The 12,706-nt window shown below is 47.9% G+C and overlaps 1 protein-coding gene across 5 annotated transcripts in view; it reads left to right on the forward strand.

The window, feature by feature from the left end:
- AMBRA1 (autophagy and beclin 1 regulator 1) overlaps positions 1-12,706 on the forward strand; it is a 152,728-nt gene that overhangs the window by 114,371 nt on the left and 25,651 nt on the right. The window lies entirely within an intron of this gene.

Genomic DNA, 12,706 nt, shown 5'->3' on the forward strand with positions numbered 1-12,706 from the left:
TCAGGCATGTGGTGCTTCAGGAGAGTCATATGGTCAGTGTAGAACCACTGTCTTATATCAGAATAAATCGTCATGGTTTAACCCCAGCTGGCAGCTAAGCACCACCCAGCTGCTCACTCAGCTGCCCACGGGTGGGACGGGGGAGAGAATTAGAAGAGTAAAAATGAGAACTCATGCATTGAGGTAAAGACAGTTTAACAGGTAAAGCAAAAGCTGCGCATGCAAGCAAAGCAACACAAGGAATTAATTCACCCCTTCCCATCGGCAGGCAGGTGTTCAGCCATCTCCAGGAAAGCAGGGCTCCGTCATGTGTAACGGTTACTTGGGAAGACAAACACCATAATTCTGAACATCCCCCATCTACCTTCTTCTTCCCCCAGCTCTATATGCTGAGCATGACACCATATGGTGCAGGATATCACCTTGGGTCAGTTGTCAGTTGGGGTCAGCTGTCCCGGCTGTGTCCCCTCCAGCTTCTTATGCACCCCCAGCCCACTCGCTGGTGGGGTGGGGTGATGAGAAGCTGGAAAGGCCTCGACTCTGGTAAGCACTGCTCAGCAGTAATGAAAACATCCGTGTGTTATCAAAACTGTTTTGAGCACAAATCCAGAACATCACCCCATACTAGCTATTATGAAGAAAATCAAGTCTACCCCAGCCAAAACCAGCACATAAATACAGTTGCAATAGTGACTAATTCAGTACAGCCTTCTGGTGAAATCTGTGGTTGGAATTCAGATTGGACCGATTTCAGTAGTACAGAGTGCCAGTGCTCTTCAAACAGCCCTCTTGTTCTCTTGAACATAATCTTTCATCAAGGCCTTATTTATACATGAAGTCTACAAGATATTATGATGGAATCAGCTATAATCACTCTTTTCCAGGATAAGTGGCTTTCTTCAAGAATAGTTGCTGTACTTTATAAGCAGAAGAATTATTCAGGAATAATGGCACTCTCCTCAAACTCTAGAGAGTTATTCTAAGTTATTTTCAGTATAGAAAAGTGGTAAGATCTAGTTTAGCGATTATGGCTCATGAGATGAACTTGGACAAGAACCCAGGGAAGTGAAGGCTCCCTGAGGGTGGATGCTTTGATTGAATGCTCCAGAGTCAACCTTGGTCTGGCTGTCCTGGCTTGCCATGCCCCACATTAGGTATCCATTCTGGTGCTTGCAGTAGCCCCAAACTGAGTGGCATGTCTCTTCTTGGCACCTCACTAATTAAAGACACAACAGGAACACTTTCATGGTATTTTATGGAAGGACTGTCAGTCCTTCTGCAACATCTCTGTGAAACCTTCTTAGCTCACTGTGTTGCTAGGGCACTCTATCTCCTTGCTTCTAGCCCAGCAACAATCGTGCACAATTCCAACAAAACTAAACTTACAGTATACTAAAACATGAAACAAGGTGGCTGTAGAGGTGGGAGATTTATTGGCAGTTTGAAGAAATGCTTCAACAGGTTTACTGCTGTTTACTGGAGTGACTGGTGCTTCTGATGGTTATTGCAGACCTCAGGTGGACTGGTAGGTTCTTTTTGGAGCTGGACACCTGATACATTCTGTTCTCAACTGCATCGTTTGATAGACCAACAACAGCCAGAGTGACTTAAAAACCTCTCTGCGAAGGTCTGGATATTCATCGAGCTGAGTAATTTGCATTTAGGCTATAACATCAGAACACACAAATGAGTAAGGCTCTGTCAGAGCAGAAGTGGCTTGTGGCTGTGATGTCTGCCCCAAATCTACTTGGAAGACCCTCCCAGAAGTGAAGAATCCTGGCATATAAATGCCATCTCGGTAGTTCTTGGCTTAATAGATTTAGTTTGAGGTTGGCATATCTGTTGATTTTAACTTGAGAAATGAGGGAGAAGGATGGAAAATATTTGTGTAGTTTCCATACATAGTAATACAGAGGAAGATAAATATTAAATAAAGGAATCAGCAGTTGTTAGAGTACTATATGGGGGACAGCCTAGCAAGCAGCAGGGATCAAGAAAACACTGTATCACTGAAAACAACCCCACTGTTCTAATTTGGCAAAGAAAACTGGTCAGTAGCAAACAACTGAGATGGTTATAATTCCTTGGGTCTTTATTCCCATGTACGATGGAGACGTTTAAAACCAAGTACTACAGGGATCACATGAACAGGTTGGAATAGCAGCTGTGCCTCAAATACAGGATTTGAAAAGCATATGCTTAGGGAGAATGAGATGAGTAGACTGGAACTATAAGGCAACCAAAAAGAAAAGGGCATAACTTGAAGCTCTGTGGGCTCATAATAAGAAGCTATACAAGTAGTCCTTCCAGACTTCTAAAGAAACAGTAATTAAAATCGGACATTTGGGGCTATACTGCTAAATTGGGGTAGCACTGATGGCAGTTTTTCTTGCAAATGGATACGGGGAAGGTCAGGTTATCTTGGCAATGTGAACTCAGTACACAGATTTATGGGGTATGTTTTGAAGGAAAGGACAATTAAAACCATGGGAAGCAGGATCAAATGCATTGCGATTTGACCAAGGTGCAGTATAGCAGGTTGGATACCTGTCCTTGAGAATTTTATGTATTTATTTTTAATTAAAGGGTCAACTAAGGACTTGCATCAGGTCTAATACCTCTGCGTTTTAGTAAGGCAGTTCCCATGTTGGAACTAAAATAAAACTAGTTAATTTGTGAAGAATTAGGATTAGAACAAGATCTGGTAAAGAACAGGTGAAGGCCTGGCTAAAGGGAAGAATATAACAGGATTGAGAGCTGGACTCTGCTACAAAAGAGGTCATTGATGGACTTCTTTAAGAACCTGTTCTGGGGCTGGTTATTAATACTATTTATACTCATGCCTTCTAAGGGTGCACTGAATAAATTTGCAGAGGATGTGAGATCAGCCTTGTCATTGCAGGGAAAGATCAGAGTATTGCACAAGAACTGGATTGCCTTGAAAGTGACTGGAGAAATGAGGTAGAATTTAATAGTACAAAGTGCACTTAGTGACTAATAACACCGAGCTCAGTAGTTAAAATGACAGAGGAAGAGAAAGACCTGAGGTTTAAGTTGATTGTAGGTGTTTGAGCCATCAATATGTAAGGCTGTAAGAACAACAAATTTAGTTCTTGGATGAGATGCAAGGTGCTTAACAGCAGAGATAACAAAATATTACTATCACTGTAGAAGAAACTAGATACATAAGCTGGGACAATTTAAAATTCTTATGTCCATATTCAGAACTGCCTTTAAACAGGTGCAGTAGTTGAGAAGAGCTGCTGGTGGGATCAGTGGAGCATTTTTATCTAAGAAAAGCTGCAGCTTGGGGTCTCTAGCGGGGCTAAAAAGGAGGGCTAAGAGGGGGTTTTATACCCTTCCATAAATCTCCAGGAAAGGAGAACTATTTAAATTTTTTGTTTTTTAAATAGAGAGCAAAGAGGCGTAAATTGGCTATGACTAGGTTGTCAAGTCATCAAACCAGCTGATTTCTGTGATAGCCTGTACATTGGCTGGGTGGATGCAAAAGGCTTAGCTGTTTGGAGATGCAGCTTGGCTGGCTTACAGAAACAGGCATATGATATGAATGCTTGTGACTGGAGGTGGGACTGGACTGCTGAGCCATGAGGCACGTTTTCAGTATTTTGAACCCAAGGTCTATGTCTAAACAGGGGTTGACAAGTTGGCTCTCAGAGCTGTTGTGCTCTAGGGAGGGTGGGTGGTGACAGCAGTGTTCATCCACACTTGGAAATGCACCTAATGGACCTGAAAGAAGCCTGTAAGAGACTGTAATTCATGAGCCAGTACAGTAGCTATGAGGATAGAGTAGATGTTTCTATTAGCCAAAGATAATCCCTAGCAGGATTGCGTTCTGGTGAATAAAGGGAAGAAAGGACATTGTGTACCCACTTCCTTAGATTTCAGGGTGACACCCAGCTCACTAAACTGTGCTACTGAAAAACATCAATTTGTTTGCTCTGCTTTTTATGTGATTAAATTGGAAGAAACTTCTAATGTAACATCAGGAAAGTTCCTCCTTTCCCAAATGCTCAAAGGCCAACCAACTCTACATTTTTTGCTAATATGTTAGTTTGAACATACAGTATTAGATACGGACTTGTATTGAAAACCCAGAGATCCCAACTGTAAGTGAATAAATACTACTATGAGTAAGGTTAACAAATAACTGTCGTGGTTCAGCCTCAGCTGGCAACTGAACACCACGCAGCCGCTCGCTCACCCCCCCACCCCTGTGGGATGAGGAAGAGAATCGGACTTGCAAAAGAACTTGTGGGTTGAGATAAGCACAGTTTAATGATTACAATAAAATGATAATGATAAATGATTATGATAATACTGACAATAATGTTAATACAATAAAAGGGAAAAGGAAGGGAAAGGGAAAACAGGGGAAAAAAAAAAAACCACGGAAACACAAACGATACAACCACTCCCCACCCGCCGACCGACGCTGCCCGTCCCCGAGCCGTGATTGCTCCCCCCTCCCCCGGCCAGCCCCTCCCAGGTAGCATACTGGGCATGACGTTACATGATATGGAATATCCCTTTGGTCAGTTTGAATCCACTCTCTTGGCTGTGCCCCCTCCCCTCCCAGCTTCTTGTGCACCCAGCAGAGCATGGGAGGCTGGACATGTCCTTGACTAGTATAAGCGCTACCCAGCAGCAGCCGAAACATCTGTGTGTTATCTCAGCAGGTTTTTTTTTTTCCATGCTAATTTCAAAGCACAGCACTACACCAGCTAGAGTGAAGAAAATTAACTCTATCCCAGCTAAAACCATGACAGTATCCACCCCTTATTCCATATCGTTGACATCATGCTCAGGTCCCATACTATTCAGTACAAATTCAATAATCCCTATCCATCTTCTCATCCTTTAACAATATATATATATACACAGATTTTTCATTTATCATTCCCCTAGTCTATGGAACACCCCTGTAAAATGCCTGTGAAATGTCCATTGAGTTCATTTAGTCCATGACTTTGGATTTCATCTCTTGTAAGGGTCCTTCAGAGAGGCGATATGTGTGGGGTCAGATTGTTGCATGTCAGTCCTTGTTCCATCACCGCTGCACTGGTAGTTCTTGTTCTCTCACTGCTGCACTTTGCTCGGTTCCATTGAAAGTTCATTTGCTATTATTATTAATTGGGAGATTCCCACCATGATAACATGCCATTGATATGGCATATAGCAACCATAGTAGTGATGACATACAACATCATATAGCAATTAACAGCATATTATTCAGTTCATTGGCTGTTTTCACCCAAAATTAAATCCCTCTGAGGTACACACCGGACTCCTCCATCCTCCCGTATCACCCACCAAGTGCACCCAGGTCCTCGAGCAAACGCAATCCCACGAGTGGGTTTGCCTCTGCCTGAAGCAGGAATAACCCAGACTGTCTTGCCCAACATATTTTTTATGTGCACTACAGGGACTCCATCCCCTTCCACAGTACGTAAGGGCTCTGACTGGGCAGGGCCAGCTCGCCTGGCAGATCCCCTCGTGTTGACTAACCAGGTGGCTTTTGCTAAATGTGGATCCCAGTGTTTAAATGTTCCACCCCCCATTGCTCTCAGTGTCATCTTTAATAGTCCGTTGCATCTTTCGATTTTCCCAGAGGCTGGTGCGTGACGGGGGTGTGATACACCCACTCAATGCCGCGCTCTTTGGCCCAGGTGTCTATGAGGTTATTTCGGAAATGAGTCCCGTTGTCTGACTCGGTTCTCTCTGGGGTGCCATGTCACCACAGGACTTGTTTTTCCAGACCCAGGAGAGCGTTCCGGGCAGCGGCGTGGGGGACAGGAGATGTTTCCAGCCAGCCAGTCGTTGTTTCTACCATTGTAAGCACATGGCGCTTGCCTTGGTGGGTTTGTGGGAGTGTGATATAGTCAATGTGCCAGGCCTCCCCATATTTATATTTCAGCCATCGTCCCCCACACCACAGAGGCTTTACCCGCTTCGCTTGCTTGATTGCAGCGCATGTGTCACATTCGTGGATAACCTGTGCAATAACATCCATGGTCAAGTCCACCCCTCGATCACGAGCCCACTGTATGTTGCATCTCTCCCTTGATGGCCTGAGGTGTCATGGGCCCACCGAGCTAGAAATAGTTCACCCTTTTGCTGCCAGTCCAGATCCACCTCAGCCGCTTCAGTCTCGGCAGCCTGATCCACCTGCTGGTTGTTTCGATGTTCTTCAGTGGCCCGACTCTTGGGGACGTGAGCATCCACATGCCGTACCTTTACAACCAGGTTCTCTACCCAGGCAGCAATATCTTGCCACAATGCAGCAGCCCAGATGGGTTTGCCTCTGCGCTGCCAGTTGCTTTGCTTCCACTGCTGTAACCAGCCCCACAGGGCATTTGCCACCATCCAGGAGTCAGTAGAGAGATAGAGCACTGGCCACTTTTCCCGTTCAGCGACGTCTAAGGCCAGCTGGATGGCCTTTACCTCTGCAAACTGGCTCGATTCACCTTCTCCTTCAGCAGTTTCTGCTACTTGTCGTGTAGGACTCCATACAGCAGCCTTCCGTCTCCGGTGCTTTCCCACAAGGCGACAGGACCCATCAGTGAACGGGGCATATTGCTTCTCATCTTCTGGCAGTGTGTTATACAGTGGGGCCTCTTTAGCACGTGTCACCCCTTCCTCTGGTGATATTCCAAAATCTTTGCCTTCTGGCCAGTCCATAATCACTTCCAAGATTCCCGGGCGACAGGGGTTTCCTACTCGAGCCCGCTGGGTGATCAGTGCAACCCATTTACTCCACGTAGCATCAGTTGCATGGTGTGTGGAGGGGACGTTCCCTCTGAACATCCAGCCCAGCACTGGCAGTCGGGGTGCCAGGAGCAGCTGTGCCTCTGTACCAACCACTTCTGAAGCAGCTCGGACCCCTTCATATGCTGCCAATATCTCTTTTTCAGTTGGAGTATAGCGGGCTTCGGACCCTCTGTATCCCCGACTCCAAAACCCTAGGGGTCAACCCCAGGTCTCCCCATGCGCTTTCTGCCAGAGGCTCCAGGTAGGGCCATTCTCCCCGGCTGCAGTGTAGAGCACATTTTTTATATCTTGTCCTGCCCGGACTGGCCCAAGGGCTACTGCATGGACTATTTCTCATTTAATCTGTTCAAAGGCTTGTCGTTGCTCAGGGCCCCATTTGAAATCATTCTTTTTCCGGGTCACTTGATAGAGAGGGCTTACGATCAGACTGTAATTTGGAATATGCATTCTCCAAAAACCCACAACACCCAAGAAAGCTTGTGTTTCCTTTTTGCTGGTTGGTGGAGACATGGCTGCTATTTTGTTGATCACATCCATGGGGATCTGATGACGACCATCTTGCCATTTTATTCCCAAGAACTGGATTTCTCGTGCAGGTCCCTTAACTTTACTTTGTTTTATGGCAAAACCAGCTTTCAGGAGGATTTGAACTATTTCCTTTCCTTTCTCAAAAACTTCTTCTGCTGTGTTGCCCCACACAATGATGTCATCAATGTATTGTAGGTGTTCGGGAGCTCCACCTTGTTCCAAAGCATTATGGATCAGTCCATGGCAAATGGTAGGGCTGTGTTTCCACCCCTGGGGCAGTCGATTCCAGGTGTACTGGACCCCCTTCCAAGTGAAAGCAAACTGTGGCCTGCACTCTGCTGCCAGAGGGATTGAGAAGAATGCATTAGCAATATCAATTGTGGCATACCACTTGTCTGCCTTGGACTCCAGTTCGTATTGAAGTTCTAGCATGTCTGGCACAGCAGCGCTCAACGGTGGAGTGACTTCATTCAGGCCACGGTAGTCTGCTGTTAGTCTCCACTCTCCATTAGACTTCCGGACTGGCCATATGGGACTGTTAAAGGGTGAGTGGGTTTTACTGATGACTCCTTGGCTCTCCAGTTGACGAATGAGCCCGTGGATGGGGATCAGAGAGTCTCTGTTGGTGCGATATTGCCGCTGGTGCACTGTTGTGGTGGCGATCGGCACCTGTTGTTCTTTGACCTTCAGCAACCCCACAACAGAAGGGTCCTTCGAGAGACCGGGCAAGGTAGACAGCTGTTTAATCTCCTCTGTCTCCAAGGCAGCTACACCAAAAGCCCACTTGTAACCTTTTGGGGTCCTTGAAATACCCTCTCCTGAGATAGTCTATGCCAAGGATGCACGGAGCCTCTGGGCCAGTCACAATGGGGTGCTTCTGCCACTCATTCCCAGTTAGGCTCACTTCGGTCTCCAGTACAGTTAGCTCTTGGGATCCCCCTGTCACTCCAGCAATGCTGATGGGTTCTGCCCCTGTATAGTTTGATGGCATTAAGGTGCACTGTGCGCCGGTGTCCACTAAAGCTTTATACTCCTGTGGGTCAGATGTGCCAGGCCATCGGATCCACACAGTTCAGTAAACCCGGTTATCCCTTTCCTCCACCTGGCTGGAGGCAGGGCCCCTCTAGTCCTGATCATGGCAGTCACAACTCACTTCCGGTAAATATGAATCACGGGTGTCTCTGTTAAGATCAGTCGGGACATCAGCACTTCTGCTCCTCTGTCTGGAGAATTGCTTACGGGAAACTGGGGCAGCAGCTCTCCTGGAGAAACTCCCCTGAGTAATTGTTCTCCCTTGCAGCTCACGTACCCGTGCCTCTAAGGCTGAGGTAGGTTTTCCATCCCACTTCTTCATGTCCTCTCCGTGATCACGCAGGTAAAACCATAGGGTGCCCCGTCGTGTGTATCCCTTCTCTTGAGCCAAGGGACGATTACTCCTAATGGCTGAGATACTGGTCCGTACTGGTGGGGAGTAGGACATGTCTTCTTTGAGTTGCTGGAACTCTCGGGACAGTTTCTCAACAGCAGAGACGAGTGAGGAAGAGAGATTCGCTTCATATTCCCGGAGTCTATCAATCAACTCAGCCACCGTTGGTGTCTCGTCATCTTTCCACGACATCACTGCCAATGAGTTTGCATGCAAAGATGGTGCGCTCCGTACAAACTTCCGCCACACGGGTCGTGTGCACTCGGCTTCATCTGGATCTTTGGAGGACCGTTGATCGTCCAGGTCACCATAAACCACCTCAAGCGCGGCTAATTCCCTTAGATGCTGAATGCCTTTCTCCATGGTCATCCATTTTCCTAGGCGAAATACAATATCTTCTTTGAAGGGATACCTCTCTCTCACCGCAGACAGGAGTCGCCTCCAGAGGCTGAGGGCTTGTGTTCCTTTTCCAATTGCTTTATCAATGCCCCCTTCCCTAGAGAGGGATCGCAGTTGTTTGGCTTCCTTCCCCTCTAATTCCAAACTACTGGCCCCATTATCCCAGCATCGGAGCAGCCAGGTGATAACGTGCTCACCTGAATGACGCCCGAAATCTTTCCGTATATCCCGCAACTCCCTCAAGGATAGAGATCGGGTAGTTTCCGTTTCTTGTGCACATGCTTCCTCCTCCTCCTCCTCTTCTCGTGATGGCCCTGGTTCCTCGAAATCTCTTTCTAAACAAGTTGACCTTCTCTTCCATGATTTCTTCTTGCGTATAGGGGCGACTGATACTGGCACAGGTTGGTCCTCTGGTTTAGCTGCAACGCTTGGCACTGGGGTTGGAGTAGCTGCAGTATCTGTCATAGGGGGTTGGGTGGCCACAGTGCTTGTCACTGGGGTTGGAGTAGCTGCAGTATCTGTCGTGGCGGGTTGGGTGGCCGCAGTGCTTGTCGCTGGGGTTGGAGTAGCTGCAGTATCTGTCATAGGGGGTTGGGTGGCCGCAGTGCTTGTCTCTGGGGTTGGAGCAGCTGCAGTATCTGTCGTGGCGGGTTGGGTGGCCGCAGTGCTTGTCACGGGGGTTGGAGCAGCTGCAGTATCTGTCGTGGTGGGTTGGGTGGCCGCAGTGCTTGTCGCTGGGGTTGGAGTAGCTGCAGTATCTGTCATAGGGGGTTGGGTGGCCGCAGTGCTTGTCGCTGGGGTTGGAGTAGCTGCAGTGTCTGTCGTGGTGGGTTGGGTGGCCGCAGTGCTTGTCGCTGGGGTTGGAGCAGCTGCAGTATCTGTCATGGCGGGTTGGGTGGCCGCAGTGCTTGTCACTGGGGTTGGAGCAGCTGCAGTGTCTGTCATGGCGGGTTGGGTGGCCGCAGTGCTTGGCACTGGGGTTGGAGTAGCTGCGGTGTCTGTCATAGGGGGTTGGGTGGCCGCAGTGCTTGTCACGGGGGTTGGAGTAGCTGCAGTATCTGTCGTGGCGGGTTGGGTGGCCGCAGTGCTTGTCACTGGGGTTGGAGCAGCTGCAGTATCTGTCGTGGCGGGTTGGGTGGCCGCAGTGCTTGTCTCTGGGGTTGGAGTAGCTGCGGTGTCTGTCATGGCGGGTTGGGTGGCCGCAGTGCTTGTCACGGGGGTTGGAGCAGCTGCAGTATCTGTCATGGCGGGTTGGGTGGCCACAGTGCTTGTCACGGGGGTTGGAGCAGCTGCAGTATCTGTCATGGCGGGTTGGGTGGCCACAGTGCTTGTCTCTGGGGTTGGAGTAGCTGCGGTGTCTGTCATGGCGGGTTGGGTGGCCGCAGTGCTTGTCACGGGGGTTGGAGCAGCTGCAGTATCTGTCATGGCGGGTTGGGTGGCCACAGTGCTTGTCTCTGGGGTTGGAGTAGCTGCGGTGTCTGTCGTGGGGGTTTGAGTGGCCGCAGTGCTTGTCTCTGGGGTTGGAGTAGCTGCGGTGTCTGTCGTGGGGGTTTGAGTGGCCGCAGTGCTTGTCACGGGGGTTGGAGTAGCTCCCTTCTCTTTCCCTTGGGGGTACTGAATAGTGTTAAATAGGGCTCGATAGGCATAAGCCAGGCCCCAGCACATGGCAGTGATTTGTATCTCTCTGGAATTGCCAGGGTGACAACATACTTCCTCCAAATGTTCTACTAATTTTCAGGATTCTGCACTTGTTCAGGGGTGAAGTCCCACACCACGGGGGGTGCCCACCGTCTTAGGCATTTGCCCATACTTTCCCACATACCCTGCCACGCATAGCTATCGAGCCTTGGGACAGATCTCTGGATTATATTCTTAACTTGCTTACTAACCTTAGACAGATCTGATACCACCTGCCAAAGCAATATCAACAGATGTATCTTAACTACACAAGGATGTTCAAGATACTGAAAAGTTGTTGTAATGAAGGAGGAGGCATTACATAAGATGGTAGCTACGGTGCCATTCTGTATTTCCTCCATAAAAAACTCCTCAGAGGAGGAGGTATAATTGCTAATTGCCTCCATGAGGTGGTAGCTGTAGAACAGTAACGGCTTCCATGCAAAACCTAAATAACCGATAACAGTCAAGGCCAGTGTTTTAATAACAAGTCTCCTAGGCAAAATATCTCTAATAAACTGACAAAATCAACAGCAAGTTTTAACATGTACTTTACAATCAGCATGGTAAAGACTGGACAAACTAATACTGCGAGCAGATGAATCAGTGCTGTGACCAGCAACTGTTATTATCTCAAACCCTTCGTGCCCCACGTTGGGCGCCAAAAAATAGACTGTCGTGGTTCAGCCTCAGCTGGCAACTGAACACCACGCAGCCGCTCGCTCACCCCCCCCCACCCCTGTGGGATGGGGAAGAGAATCGGACGAGCAAAAGAACTTGTGGGTTGAGATAAGCACAGTTTAATGATTACAATAAAATGATAATGATAAATGATTATGATAATACTGACAATAATGTTAATACAATAAAAGGGAAAAGGAAGGGAAAGGGAAAACAGGGATAAAAAAAAAACCACGGAAACACAAACGATACAGCCGCTCCCCACCCGCCGACCGACGCTGCCCGTCCCTGAGCTGCGATTGCTCCCCCCTCCCTCGGCCAGCCCCTCCCAGGTAGCATACTGGGCATGACGTTACATGATATGGAATATCCCTTTGGTCAGTTTGAATCCGCTCTCTTGGCTGTGCCCCCTCCCCTCCCAGCTTCTTGTGCACCCAGCAGAGCATGGGAGGCTGGACATGTCCTTGACTAGTATAAGCGCTACCCAGCAGCAGCCGAAACATCTGTGTGTTATCTCAGCAGGTTTTTTTTTTTCCATGCTAATTTCAAAGCACAGCACTACACCAGCTAGAGTGAAGAAAATTAACTCTATCCCAGCTAAAACCATGACAGTAACAAAGGTGGTGGAGCTGGTGTTCAGCAGTGTTTGTCCCTCATATGTTCTTTTCTTTTGCTTGTTTAGCTGCTGGTTTCACCTGCTTGCAGATAAACACACTCTCCACCTTAGAGCAGGTCTCTATGATCTGTTTAAAACTTAGTTACTTTTCCTGCTGAATTACTGAATTACTGAAACCCAGCTTTTGGAAACAACCTCCTCTGCAAGGAACTACCAGGACAAGCTATTTACTTTTCACTAGTCTTATCTTTCTTTTTTGTTTGAAAAAATTGTCAGCCACCATGTAAGAGGCGTCACTGGGAGAAGGTTATGGAAGTGACTGCTGGGGACAGAGCACAAAGTGCAGGAAGCTGATATGAAGAAAGGCGTCTGCAAGTCCTGCAGGTGCATAGATAAATGAGTGGAATGCCGTAGATCATATGTGGTGTCAGTGTCTTCATGCATGTCTTGTTGCTTTTTAACCAGTTGCAGTGGTGATAGGCTGGAGCAGGTGTACTCAGGTCTGTGGCTCACGTGAGAGTTCTGGTAACAAAGTTTTGCCCTTCAGATGTTGATTGGAAACAGGTTGCAGTGTGTATGAGGTATGAGGC

This window comes from Phalacrocorax aristotelis, chromosome 10 (genome assembly GCF_949628215.1).
Source record: "Phalacrocorax aristotelis chromosome 10, bGulAri2.1, whole genome shotgun sequence".
Taxonomy (NCBI): domain Eukaryota; kingdom Metazoa; phylum Chordata; class Aves; order Suliformes; family Phalacrocoracidae; genus Phalacrocorax; species Phalacrocorax aristotelis.